The sequence below is a fragment of the Phyllobates terribilis genome, unplaced genomic scaffold, assembly GCF_046119375.1.
Source record: "Phyllobates terribilis strain yellow unplaced genomic scaffold, ASM4611937v1 Scaffold_1__5_contigs__length_1240528914, whole genome shotgun sequence".
NCBI lineage: Eukaryota > Metazoa > Chordata > Amphibia > Anura > Dendrobatidae > Phyllobates > Phyllobates terribilis.
Window position 1 is genome coordinate 921,473,861 of NW_027362761.1, and position 12,485 is coordinate 921,486,345.

General features: G+C 45.6%; 1 long non-coding RNA gene across 1 annotated transcript in view; it reads right to left on the reverse strand.

The window, feature by feature from the left end:
• Positions 1–1,418: 1,418 nt before the first annotated feature.
• Positions 1,419–12,485, reverse strand: part of LOC141172008 (uncharacterized) — a 140,178-nt gene continuing 129,111 nt past the window's right edge. The window contains exon 3 of the long non-coding RNA XR_012252404.1: positions 1,419–3,570. This is a non-coding gene — a long non-coding RNA (uncharacterized lncRNA). The remainder of the gene's footprint in view (positions 3,571–12,485) is intronic.

Below are 12,485 nucleotides of genomic sequence, written 5' to 3' on the forward strand. Positions count from 1 at the left end.
GCAATGGACCCAAAATTTAAATTTTCTGTTAACTAAGCTTTGTAGTTATCACTTTTGCCAGCAGACTAGTAAGTGACACATCGTTGGAATCAGGATATCTGCCCCACATTATGCTCCTCTCAGATTACATTTCAAAAAGCTAGTGACAGATTTCCTTTAAATAAGGTGATTGTTTTATAGCTCAGGTCAGTCTGGATGTGGGAATACAAGTTATTTGCATTTATTTTGCTTACTTTTGTTTTTACATAAAAACATTTATGGTAAAATATTTTTTCATGTTTTTTTTGTACTTTAGTTAATTAATTAATTTATTTTTATTTTTTCCAAATTAAAATGGGGAGGCTATAAGGCTCTCATCCTGGACATGGGGAGGCTATGAGATCTCATCCTGGATATGGGGAGGCTATAAGGCTTTCATCTTGGACATGGGGAGGCTATGAGAGTCTCATCCTGGATATGGGGAGGCTATGGGGGTCTCATCCTGGACATAGGGAAGCTATAAGGCTCTCATCCTGGACATGGGAAGGCTATGGGGGTCTCATCCTGGACATAGGGAAGCTATAAGGCTCTCATCCTGTACATGGGGAGGATATGGGGTTCTCATCCTGGACATGTGGGGGCTATGGGGGGCTCATCCTGGGCATGGGGAGGCTATGAGATCTCATCCTGGATATGGGGAGGCTATGTGAGTCTCATCCTGCATATGGGGAGGCTATGGGGGTCTCATCCTGGACGTGGGGAGGCTATAAGACTCTCATCCTGGACATGGGAGGCTATGGGGGGTCTCATCCTGGACATGGTGTCACGCAAGTTGAGGGAAGGAACAAGTGTACAATGACGGGAAGAGGGGGAAGTGGAGACCCCTAGGCAGTTCTAATATCACCCTGACTACCCTATCGTCCCTAAAGAGGTTCCGCACCTATCGCCAAGCAGGAAACCTAATCCTAGTCACTAGTCAGGCCCCACTATAACTAAAGACAACAAGGAAACAAACAAAGGGGATACATTTAGCTTGAGCAGACACCAGAGAGATAACACCAACTGTCCTCCAAGGGAACCCAAGAAGAAACTAGCCGACTACTAGTACTCCAAGCCTGGACAGAGGAACATAAAACTATTACCGGCGGCTATCTACAGAAACAGAGAGTTTTTAACTACCAAGCAAGGGTGTGTCATTTGGCAGCAGAAGCTGGAGGTCACTACTGAGCCCTAAAGGAAGGATATCACTACACCACAGAGATGAGAGGATCAAGAAGGCATCTGCAATGCCAAGCGCAGTGACCTTCTACAGCCGGATCCAGGGCGACTGTCTGTCACACTTGATACACCCATGACACAGGGGGAGGCTATAAGGCTCTCATCCTGGACATGTGGAGGCTATGGGGGTCTCATGCTGGACATGGGGAGGCTATGGGGGTCTCAACCTGGACATGGGGAGGCTGTGGGGCTGTAATGCTGGATATATCGAGGCTATGGGGGTTTCATGCTGGACATGGGGAGGCTGTGGGTTTCTCATGCTGGACATGGGGAAGCTGTAGGGTTCTCATGCTGGACATGGGGAGGCTGTGGGGCTCTCATGCTGGACATGGGGAGGCTGTGGGACTCTCATGCTGGACATGGGGAGGCTGTGGGGCTCGCATGCTGGACATGGGGAGGCTGTGGGGCTCTCATGCTGGACATGGGGAGGCTGTGTGGGGCTCATGCTGTATATGGGAAGGCTTTGTGGGGCTCATGCTGTATATGGGGAGGCTATGTGAGGGCTCTGACAGTATATAAGGGGACTGTGGGGGAGGCTCATACGATATATAGAAGGGGCTATATTAGGGTTCAAACGGTATATAGGGGGATGTCAGCATACTTAATTCTGCTCAATATTAAGTCATACAATTAATACTAATATTATTAATAATATAATAATTATCATTAATGTATTGATATTATTATTGAACAGAATTAATTTCAGCCTATTGGTTCGACCCTCCACAACAGTCACGGTCTCTCATGTGGCCCATCAGGAAAATTAATTGACTCAGACGATGCGCTGCAGGGGAGTGGGGGAAAGGGGTGAATAGGAGTGTTTGTGGGTGGATGGATGAGCAGCATGGATGGCTGGATGGATGGATGAGCAGCATGGATGGCTGGATAGATGGATGAGCAGCATGGATGGATGAGCAGTATGGATGTTTGAGAGGCACAGGGTGGTAGTTGTGGCAAGGGACTGCTTTTCCCCTCCCACACCCTGGCTTCACAAATAAAAGATAAAGTCCTATTCTTCATGTGGGCCCTGTGTAGTAGATAACATTTACTTTTTCCATTGAGGGCCTCATCTAATACTCTGTCCCTTTCTCAGAGGCAGGCACACAGTCAGGCTCAGACTCTTGATTCTTTCTTAACAAAAACATTTTTCACTGTAAACGTTCAGTTCAGTTTTGGTCTCAGTTATAGGACATTGGGGTACAACAGACACAGTTTCAGCCTTCTTCAATACCCCTTTAACTCCTAACTCTTTGTTCCCCAGTTATGATCCACCCGGTATCGCATCTTTCCAGAACCTGGTTCTGCTTCCTATAGGGACGTTTAGGGAAGTCTCCTTGCAGTTGACCGCTCCTTTTTCTATAGTGCTGCTTCTCTGTTTCTCTGCCTCTTGCTGCATCACTATCGACCTTCAGCCTTCTGGCCCTGAACTTCTCTGCTCCTTTCAGTTATCCCTATAACTACATCTCTGACTGACTGACTGGAAAAAGAAAAAACATTGCTTTTCTCTGGCCCAAACGCCTCCCCCTTTAACTGGACCAATCACCAACTGTCTCCGTTGGTTGCTGGGCAAACTTCACCCTTCACCACTTAACTGCAGTCACTACCCTCTGCAGTTGTGATCTGCCCCTATCCACTCCTACCTCCACTTTTTCTATTCATTCTACTGTGTCTCAGTTTGGATTTATATTGCCACTATGAAGTTTAATTTATTCATTATAAATTTTTTCTTTTAATTTTTATTTTTGTTTATTTTCCTAACTTTCTTATATTTAATTTTTTACTTTTTAACTATATTCTTATTTTTCTATCCCCATTTCTCTTCTTGTATCGTTATCTTGCGATCTTTTACCTTCATATGATCATACTTTGCATATCTTACACCTTTTTCTACTCATCTGCTACACTTCTGTCTTGCTTCTCATCCTCCTCCATGCCCCACATCCCCTGCAAGTTGCCACACCCACCTTGCTGCATCACTTCTGTGCCACGTGGTCTATTTAAATCGACTTTGTAGGCTTACACTGCACCTTTAAGCAGCATCGTTCTGTCATTCCTCCTTGGTAAGTGTCCGTACTTCTCCCCCTTGTTTAGGTTTATGCACTTTCACTCTTATGGTACTTCTGGCATCCCTAGATATTATTCCTCCACCTGTCTGTTGATCAGGACTAATTTTTCTGTTGCTTCATTCACAATCTTCTTTCCCTGCACTCCTGATTCTGTGCTGTCTGTCCACGATGGAATCCTCACATGACAAATCCAGGTAGTAGACAACCCCTTTACATGGCCTCACTCAATGCCCATCGAGTTAAATACCTGTAAAATAAATTTATTTTCTTGACATATATGCTAAACTTTATATTTTAATATAAGACAAGGTCTCTATGAAAAAGAGGTTGTGGAACAAAGGGCGAGAGGATGCACATCTATTACTCTGCTTTACATGTGAGTGATACTATAGGGATTACTACCATGAACCCATTTAATACAGTGATCTTTCCATTTTTCTTTGGATGCAATGTATAGCTATATCTACTGTAGGAAAGTCAGGTAGGCATGGCTTTAATCCTAGCACTTCAGGTATTGATTAGGTGCACCTGGATAGCTATGACTAGAACCAGGCCATGTGTTCACTGGTCAGTCAGCTGGGGGAAGCTGAGCAGAGTGGGTTGTGTAGGAGCTGGAGAGAGACAAGCCAAAATCTCTCTGAGGAGAAGCTGCACAGGCCGAGTGCACCAAACTGCAAGTATCAGTGGTTGCTATTGATGACAATTGTTTTGTGTGACCTAACTGAGACTAGCTCAGCCGTGTCTGAGTAGCCAGAGTCTGTATTGTTTAGTTAGCGCCTGAACAATACATGTTTTTGGTTTTGTTTTTGATACTGTGTAACCAGTGGAATTAAACATTATTCCGTTTTTGAGATAAAAACCTTGTGGCTTCATGTTCCATGCAGCTACCAGAGAGTGTTAACCTCTACACTACTTATATCCTATGGACGCTTTACATTAGTATATTGTATACTCCACTCTAGTCTTCCTGCATACTCTATCCATACTCCAATACTTTGTGGATACTTATACACATATATATATGCTTGCATAAATTGCATCTTACTACTGCTTTATGTTTTCCACTATGCTTCTATTATGACTTTTTATTTTTGCTTAATTTATTGTGGGCATACAGTATATTTGTGCATTTTGCCATCAGTCTATTGTCTTATATGCTAACCTTTGTATTTTACTATATTTCAATAAAATATATTTATGCCTTTTGAGATATTTTTGTGCTTCATTTTCCTGTTGTTGGTCTATATACACTGCTCAAAAAGATGAAGGGAACACTTAAACAACAGAATATAACTCCAAGTAAATCAAACTTCTGTGAAATCAAACTGTCACTTAGGAAGCAACATTGTTTGACAATCAATTTCACATGCTGTTGTGCAAATGGAATAGACAATAGATGGAAATTATTGGCAATTATCAAGACACCCTCAATAAAGGAGTGGTTCTGCAGGTGGGTGTGGCGCCCCTGAGGATTCAGTCGCCACAGGGGTACTGCACCTCAGTTGAGGTGTGGTATCTCCTCTTCCAGGTAAGGATGGAGCATTTCTCAGGACCCCACTTCACCACTCAACACTACACCACTCCTGTCCAGTAGGGGGCCTAAATGCACCAGGGAGCTGCCCCGTCCCAGGATAGAGGAGATGGGGGGAACCAAAGATAGGGTGAACCATGTAGTGGGTGAGGGTGGAGGACACACTTTTAGGAAACACTTATTGATTCATATTTAATCTACGGCCATCTTAAGTTCAAGGTCTTTGATTGTGATCTTCGTCTGTGATTGTGGTTTTCGTCTGTGACTGTGGTCTTCTGCCAGAGTCCAGCAAAAGCCCGCAGCTGATTGAAGATACACGGTCCTCGTTCTCTGGCCTTGAGACGAGGAGCGGGTCAGAGTTAACCACTGTCTCTACCCGGTCAAGGTCCTGACCTAAGAAGGCCTGGAGGGGAGCAGAGGAGATAGGCTCCATAGGCAAAAGGATCCCAGGGGATACCGACGGAGCGGAGTCGCCACCTGTACTCTTTATTCTGCCCTAGCCAGAGGGATTCCTGCTGCAAGAGGGGTGACCGGCCCCCGATATCTGACTTTGTTACTTCACGTCTAAGTCAGAAAAGCCCGGAGGCTTAGTGGATCCCAGGGGGATACGGATGGAGCGGCCTACACCACCTGTATCTCTCATACTGCGTTTATCCAGTGGGACCCGGCCTTACACCACGTTCTAACCACACACAGTCAGGAGAAGACTTAGTGGGAGAACTCACCAAGGAGAGGAACACACCAGAGGGGTCTCGACAGGTGCTCCCGATCTACCTGGAAAGTGCTGAACCCCCTTCCCGGTGGCCGCAGTACGCCGTGTGTAGCAGAGGAAAGCTTTGTGGCTAAAGTTCATCTGAAAGTGAGTAAAAACCCTGGATGACTTCACACATCGCCTCAGCCTGTTATTTCCTGCGCGGCACTGCACCCCCTATTCCTCCTCACACTGCCCTGAGGCCTGCTCCGCCTGCGGGGAGCCGTCCCACCTTAGCTGCCCGTAACACCGGCCTCAGTGGACTGAAGCAGAGTGTTACGGATCCGGGTGGTTGAACCTCTGTGCCGCGGTGCAAGGAGAGACCCAGAGGGGCGTGACTAAGTATCAACTGAGACCGACCCTGGTCGTACGGCGGCTAATGACTCCGTGACCAGGGAGGGACCGAGTAGAGGGACCAGGTGCTACTCTGGGGATGACCTTGTAAGAGAGCAGGTGGCTCCCACGGGTCAGCAGACTGGGACTGACCGGTATAGCGGATGGACACAACAGACAGGCAGAAGTCTCTGGATAGTTGACGTGTGGTCACGGCACGTGATGGCAGAGCAGGTTGAAGTCTCTAGGTAACAGATAGGTGGTCACGGCAAGTGACAGCAGGAGCCTCCAGGTAGGCTACGGCAAGTGACGGCCAAGCAGGCCGAAGTCTATAGGTTATCAGGCGGGTGGTCACTGCAAGTGACCGCAGGAGCCTCCAGGTAAGCTATCAGGTAACAGGCAGGTAGCAGGCAGGTAACGGGCAGGAACAGGCAGGTAACAGGCAAGTGCTCCCAGGTGAGCGGGCTAGCAGGCACGGCAGGTAGCTGGCAGGTAACTGGCAGGTGCTTCCTGGTAAGCAGGCGGACTTGCCCATAGACAGACTGGCGGGTAGAACGGAAGTCAGACTGTCGGGCTGGAGAGTAGTCAGACTGGCGGACTGGAACAGAAGTCAGGCTGGCAACTGGACCTGAGGGCAAAAGCAGAGATAAGTATACTGTGCAACAACTTTTGCTCGGGCACCTCCATTTTGGAGGAGGTGCTTAATATATGGGAGGACCCTCGGCTATTGGTCGGGGACTCCTTAGGACGGCGCGCGCGGCCCCTTTAAGAGAGAGGGAGCGCGCGCGCGCCCTAAGCACAGTGCCCGGGAAGCTGCACGCGCCGGCAGCAGCAGGAAGAGGAGCGCAGGAGGACGCCGCGCGGGGAGCGGGGAGGTGAGAAGGACGGCGTCTCTGCCTGGTAGGGGGCAGAGACGGCGATGCTACACAGCGCTGGTGCTCATCACCGGAAACCGCAGGTGGCGTAGTCGAAATACCACTCATCCTTGAAAGTCCGTTATCTCTTTTATGTGACCGCCCTGGGCACGGACCGGGTCCAGGCCACGACTGCCTCCCCCGCGACACCTATACCGACCCAGCTCCGAGTAACCCCATTTCTCAGGGAGGGCCTCACATGGGGACCACAGACCACATCTCAGTACCAATGCTTTCTGGTTGATGTTTTGGTCACTTCTGAATGTTGGTTGTGCTTTCACACTTGTGGTAGCATGAGACGGACTCTACAACCCACAGAAGTTGCTCAGGTAGTGTAGCTCATCCAGGATGGCACATCAATGCGAGCTGTGGCAAGAAGGTTTGCTGTGTCTGTCAGCGTAGTGTCCAGAGGCTGGAGGCGCTACCAGGAGACAGGCCAGCACACCAGGAGGGGGCCGTAGGAGGGCAACAGCCTAGCAGCAGGACTGCTACTTCTGCCTTTGTGCAAGGAGGAACAGGAGGAGCACTGCCAGAGCCCTGCAAAATGACCTCCAGCAGGCCACAAATGTGCATGTGTCTGCACAAACGGTTAGAAACAGACTCCATGAGGGTGGTATGAGGGCCCAACGTCCACAGATGGGGGTTGTGCTCACTGCCCAACACCGTGCAGGACGCTTGGCATTTGCCACAGAACACCAGGATTGGCAAAGTCGCCACTGGCACCATGTGCTCTTCACAGATGAAAGCAGGTTCACACTGAGCACATGTGACAGACGTGACAGAGTCTGGATACGCCGTGGAGAGCGATCTGCTGCCTGCAACATCCTTCAGCATGACAGGTTTGGCAGTGGGTCAGTAATGGTGTGGGGTAGCATTTCTTTGGAGGGCCGCACAGCCCTCCATGTGCTCGCCAATGGTAGCCTGACTGCCAGTAAGTACCGAGAGGAGATCCTCAGACCCCTTGTGGAACCCTATGCTGGTGCGGTTGGCCCTGGGTTCCTCCTAATGCAGGACAATGCCAGACTTCATGTGGCTGGAGTGTGTCAGCAGTTCCTGCAAGATGAAGGCATTGAAGCTATGGACTGGCCCGCTCATTCCCCAGACCTGAATCCGATTGAGCACATCTGGGACATCATGTCTCGCTCCATCCACCACCGTCACGGTGCGCCACACACTGTCCAGGAGTTGGCGGATGCTTTAGGCTATGTGCCCACGATGCAGAAATGCTCAGGATTTTTTCCTGAGCGTTTCTGCACTTTCCTGGCAGAAAAAAACGCATGCGGATTGTACATGCGTTTTCCTGCCAGGGACATGCGGAAGTGAAGCGTTCTTCACTTGCATTTCCGCATGCGGGTTGACAAGCGCTTTCCAGGCTATTTTAGCATCACTTGGAAAGTGCTTGTCCACTTGGTCACACTATATGAATCCATGCAAAAGGCATGGATTTATATAGTGTGACCCGAGAGAATGTCAAAAAATAAAAAAATAAATATATACTTATTAGTGTTGAGCAAGTATGTTCTATTAACCCTTTCGCCGAGTACGCTCGGGCCGAGCTCCGAGTATTTACAGCTGCTCGGTGATAAGGTTAAATCGCTCCCGTGTGCATGATTTGCAACTGTTTGACAGTTTTATTACATGGGAGGAATGTCTATTTCTTACACATTCCTCACATGTAATAAAGCTGTCAAACAGTTGCAAATCATGCTCACGGGAGCGATTTAACCTTATCACCGAGCAACTGTAAATACTCGGAGCTCGGCCCGAGTATACTCGGACAGAACATACTCGCTCAACCCTAATACTTACCCTCTGATGGCCCCCTGTGTCCTGCTTCACTCCGTTCTCCCTTGCCGGCAGCGGTACCCTGAAGGACCTGCCGACGTCAGCGTCGCGTGACCCGTCACATGACTATGACATCAGCGCAGGTCCTTCAGTCCATCGCGAACTGCCGGCATGAAAGGATGAGTGCAGCGGGGGCCGCCAGAAGGTAAGTATATATTTATTTTTTATTTTATTCTTTTTTTTTACAGGTTTTATGGTACCCAGGTCCAGAGGAGAGTCTCCTCTTCTCTAGACCTGGGTACCATCCGCACATAAGAACGCATGGAATGCGCATCTACATATACAGTGATGCGTAATCCATGCGATCTAATGCAAGTCAATGGCGGCGAAAGCGCAGCACTTCCGCAAAATAATTGGTAGCGCTGCGTTTTTTTCCGCAATGATAATCCGCAGCGGAAATTTCCGCAGCATGTGCATAGCACATGCGGATTATCATTGGGGAACATGGCAGGCCTTCTACCATGCGTTTTTTAAGCGTTTCTGTAGCATTTTTGCCACTGCGGAAACGCTTAAAAAACACATCGTGGGCACACAGCCTTAGTCCAGGTCTGGGAGGAGATCCCACAGGAGACCATCCGCAACCTTATCAGGAGCATGCCCAGGCATTGTAGGGAGGTCATACAGGCACGTGGAGGCCACACACAATACTGAGCCTCATTTTGACTTGTTTTAAGGACATTGCATCAAAGTTGGATCAGTCTGTAGTGTGTCTTTCCACTTTAGTTTTGGGGGTGACTCCAAATCCAGGCCTCCATTGGTTAATAAATTTGATTTCCATTGATGATTTTTGTGTGATTTTGTTGTCAGCACATTCAACTTTGTACAGAACAAAGTATTCAATGAGAATATTTCATTCATTCAGATCTTGGATGTGTTATTTGAGTGTTCCCTTTATTTTTTTGAGCAGTGTATTATATTTTGAGGCATATCTCGGTTACCTTTGGCTATTTATATTTTGATGCCTTTGTGAGTTTTTTTTAGTGGTTTTCAACTTCTAGAGATTGTAGACTTTGTTAAAAAATGTCCTTTTCCTTTGCTATTTGTTTTCTAACTACAGTGACAACACTGTGTTAATTATCCCAGTACTGTGACATCACTGTATTTTAATTACTTTATTGTTACTCCACTGTGTTTATCACTAATCTAGTGTGATATCATTGTGTGCATCATCTATGTTAAAAAAAAAGAAGAAAGAGAATACCTAAACGATGAGCACACCTAAATAATCAATAAAGGTATATATTTTTATTATGAAACACCATAGAAAACACTCTTTAAAAACATTTAAAAGATAAAAATAAATACACAATGGACACCCATTAGATCAACAATAAATCACACAAGTGTTTGTATATCTAGTATGCAGATATCCAAAATATAATATGTATACAGGCAAAAAATACAACAAAATCCCCTCATAGAAAATCATGTACGCAATATAATTTCAAGGTAACCATGCAAAAATCCATTCAAGAGGCAGTAGGCCCTAAATAAATATAATAACCCCTACTAGTAAGGCTGAGTTCACACGATGCGTATTTCATGCGTTTCCGCGGCGTTTTTGCAGTTGCGTAAACGCCGCGGAAACGCATGAAAAACGCATGGTAGAAGGGAAGCAATGTTCCCCAATGGAAATCCGCATGTGCTGTGCCCATGATGCGGATTTTTCCGCAGCGTTAACGCTGCGGTCAAAAATCTGCAGCATGTCAATTAATTTTGCAGAAACGCGGCGATTTCGCCGCCATTGACTTGCATTAGAACGCGCCAATTCCGCAAGACAGCATTTGTACTTGCGTTATTGGCGCGTTCTAATATGCGGATGGTACCCGGGTGTGGAGGAGAGGAGAGTCTCATCCACACCCAGGTACCATTAAAAAAGCTGTAAAAAAAGAATAAAATAAAAAATAAATGTATTCTTACCTTCTGTCGGCCCGCGCAGCGCTCCCGCTTGGTTCCCGGCACTTGCAGTGAGTTGTAGGACCTGCGGTGACGTCAGAGTCATGTGACGGGTCACGTGACGCTGACGTCGGCAGGTCTTTCAATTCAAAGTTGCCGGCAGCCGGGAACTTTGTAAAGCAGGACAGCGCGGGCCATCAGAGGTAAGTATATACACTCTCTCGGGTCACACTATATAAGTCCATGCTGTTTGCATGGATTTATATAGTGTGACCTAGTTGTCAAGCACTTTCCAGGTGATGCTAAAATCGCCTGGAAAGCGCCTGTCAATCTGCATGCGGAAACGCATGTCAATCTGCATGTGGATCCGCATGTATTCTGCAGGAAAAACGCATGCACAATCTGCATGCGTTTTTTCTGCCAGGGAGATGCAGAAATGATGCAGAAATTTTCTGCTTCATTTCTGCATCGTGTGCACATACCCTAAAAGAGAATGAAAAATAACAACCTCCCTGTAGTAGTACTAGTAAAGGAAAATGGAAGAAATCAACCTCCCTATAACCTATGATACATATCCCAAAATCGAGGTAATGTAGCCCAGTACAAGGAAAGTGCATGGTATAAATAACAATTAGAAAGAGAGTGGATCATTCAAATAAAAAAAAAGTATAAGTATTAAGGTCAAAACTGAGGTCATATGTGACCCATATCTGATCAGAGCTCACAAATATATAATGATATCGAAGATAGTCATGTGGAATCGCTATCAAAAGGATTGAGCATCAAGGATGTCAAGAAAAGATATCCAAGTATGTTTAAATCTAATATTGAATATCTACATAGACCGCAGAAGCAGACTACTTATTGTGCTGTCTAATCCAGATAGAAATCCAGATAGAAATCCTCTTTTTTTTTTTTTATTTTGCAGCACATTATGACTGTGTTATCTGTATAGTACCATTGGTTTTACTATGCCTGCTGTTTAAACTTATTATGGCTTTTTAGGGGAATTACTTTTTTCCTATATAATTAGTACTTAGGTAACTACAAAAAAATATTTTATATTGTAACAATACATAATAAATTACTGAAACTGGTCCCACAAGGCAGAAAATAAAAAGCATTGTTTCTTGAAATGGATTGTTTATCCATCATAAGATCATTCTGTGAGATGTGCAACAAAGTCTTCTGTAAATTATATAGTTCTAACAGTGTTCTCAGTATGGAGGGAAAATCAGGTAATTATCTATTTACAGTCCCTATACAGGAATCTGCCTGAATTGCATTGTTTTATTACCAGCTTCGCTATGATTTATTGATGATAGGCTGCACAATGTAGATTTCGGATGTATAATTAAGTTTGTATCTTGTAAAAAACTAATAGTTTTGAAAATCCTTATGAAAGAGATGTTCAAGGAAAGAAGAAATGTTTTATACCTGTTGTTTAGGTTTCTGATATGAATATACTGTATGTATATTATTGAAGCTTAGATTCCTAAATTAATGCAAGAACATGTAAGACAGTCAATATACAGTGGGGTAAATAAGTATTGGATCCCTTGCTGTTTTTGTAAGTTTGCCCACTGACAAAGACATGAACAGTCTATCATTTTAAGGGTAGATTAATTTTAACATTGAGAGATAGAATATCCCAAAAAAAATCAAGAAAATCACATTGTATAAATTGGATACATTTATTTGCATTTTGCAGTGAGAAATAAGTATTTGATTCCTCTGGCAAACAACACTTAATACTTGGTGTCAAAACCCTTGTTGGCAAGCACAGCAGTCAGATGTTGTTTGTAGTTGATGATGAGATTTGCGCACATGTCAGAAGGAATGGAATTTTGGTCCACTCCTCTTTGCAGATCATCTCTAAATCATTAAGATTT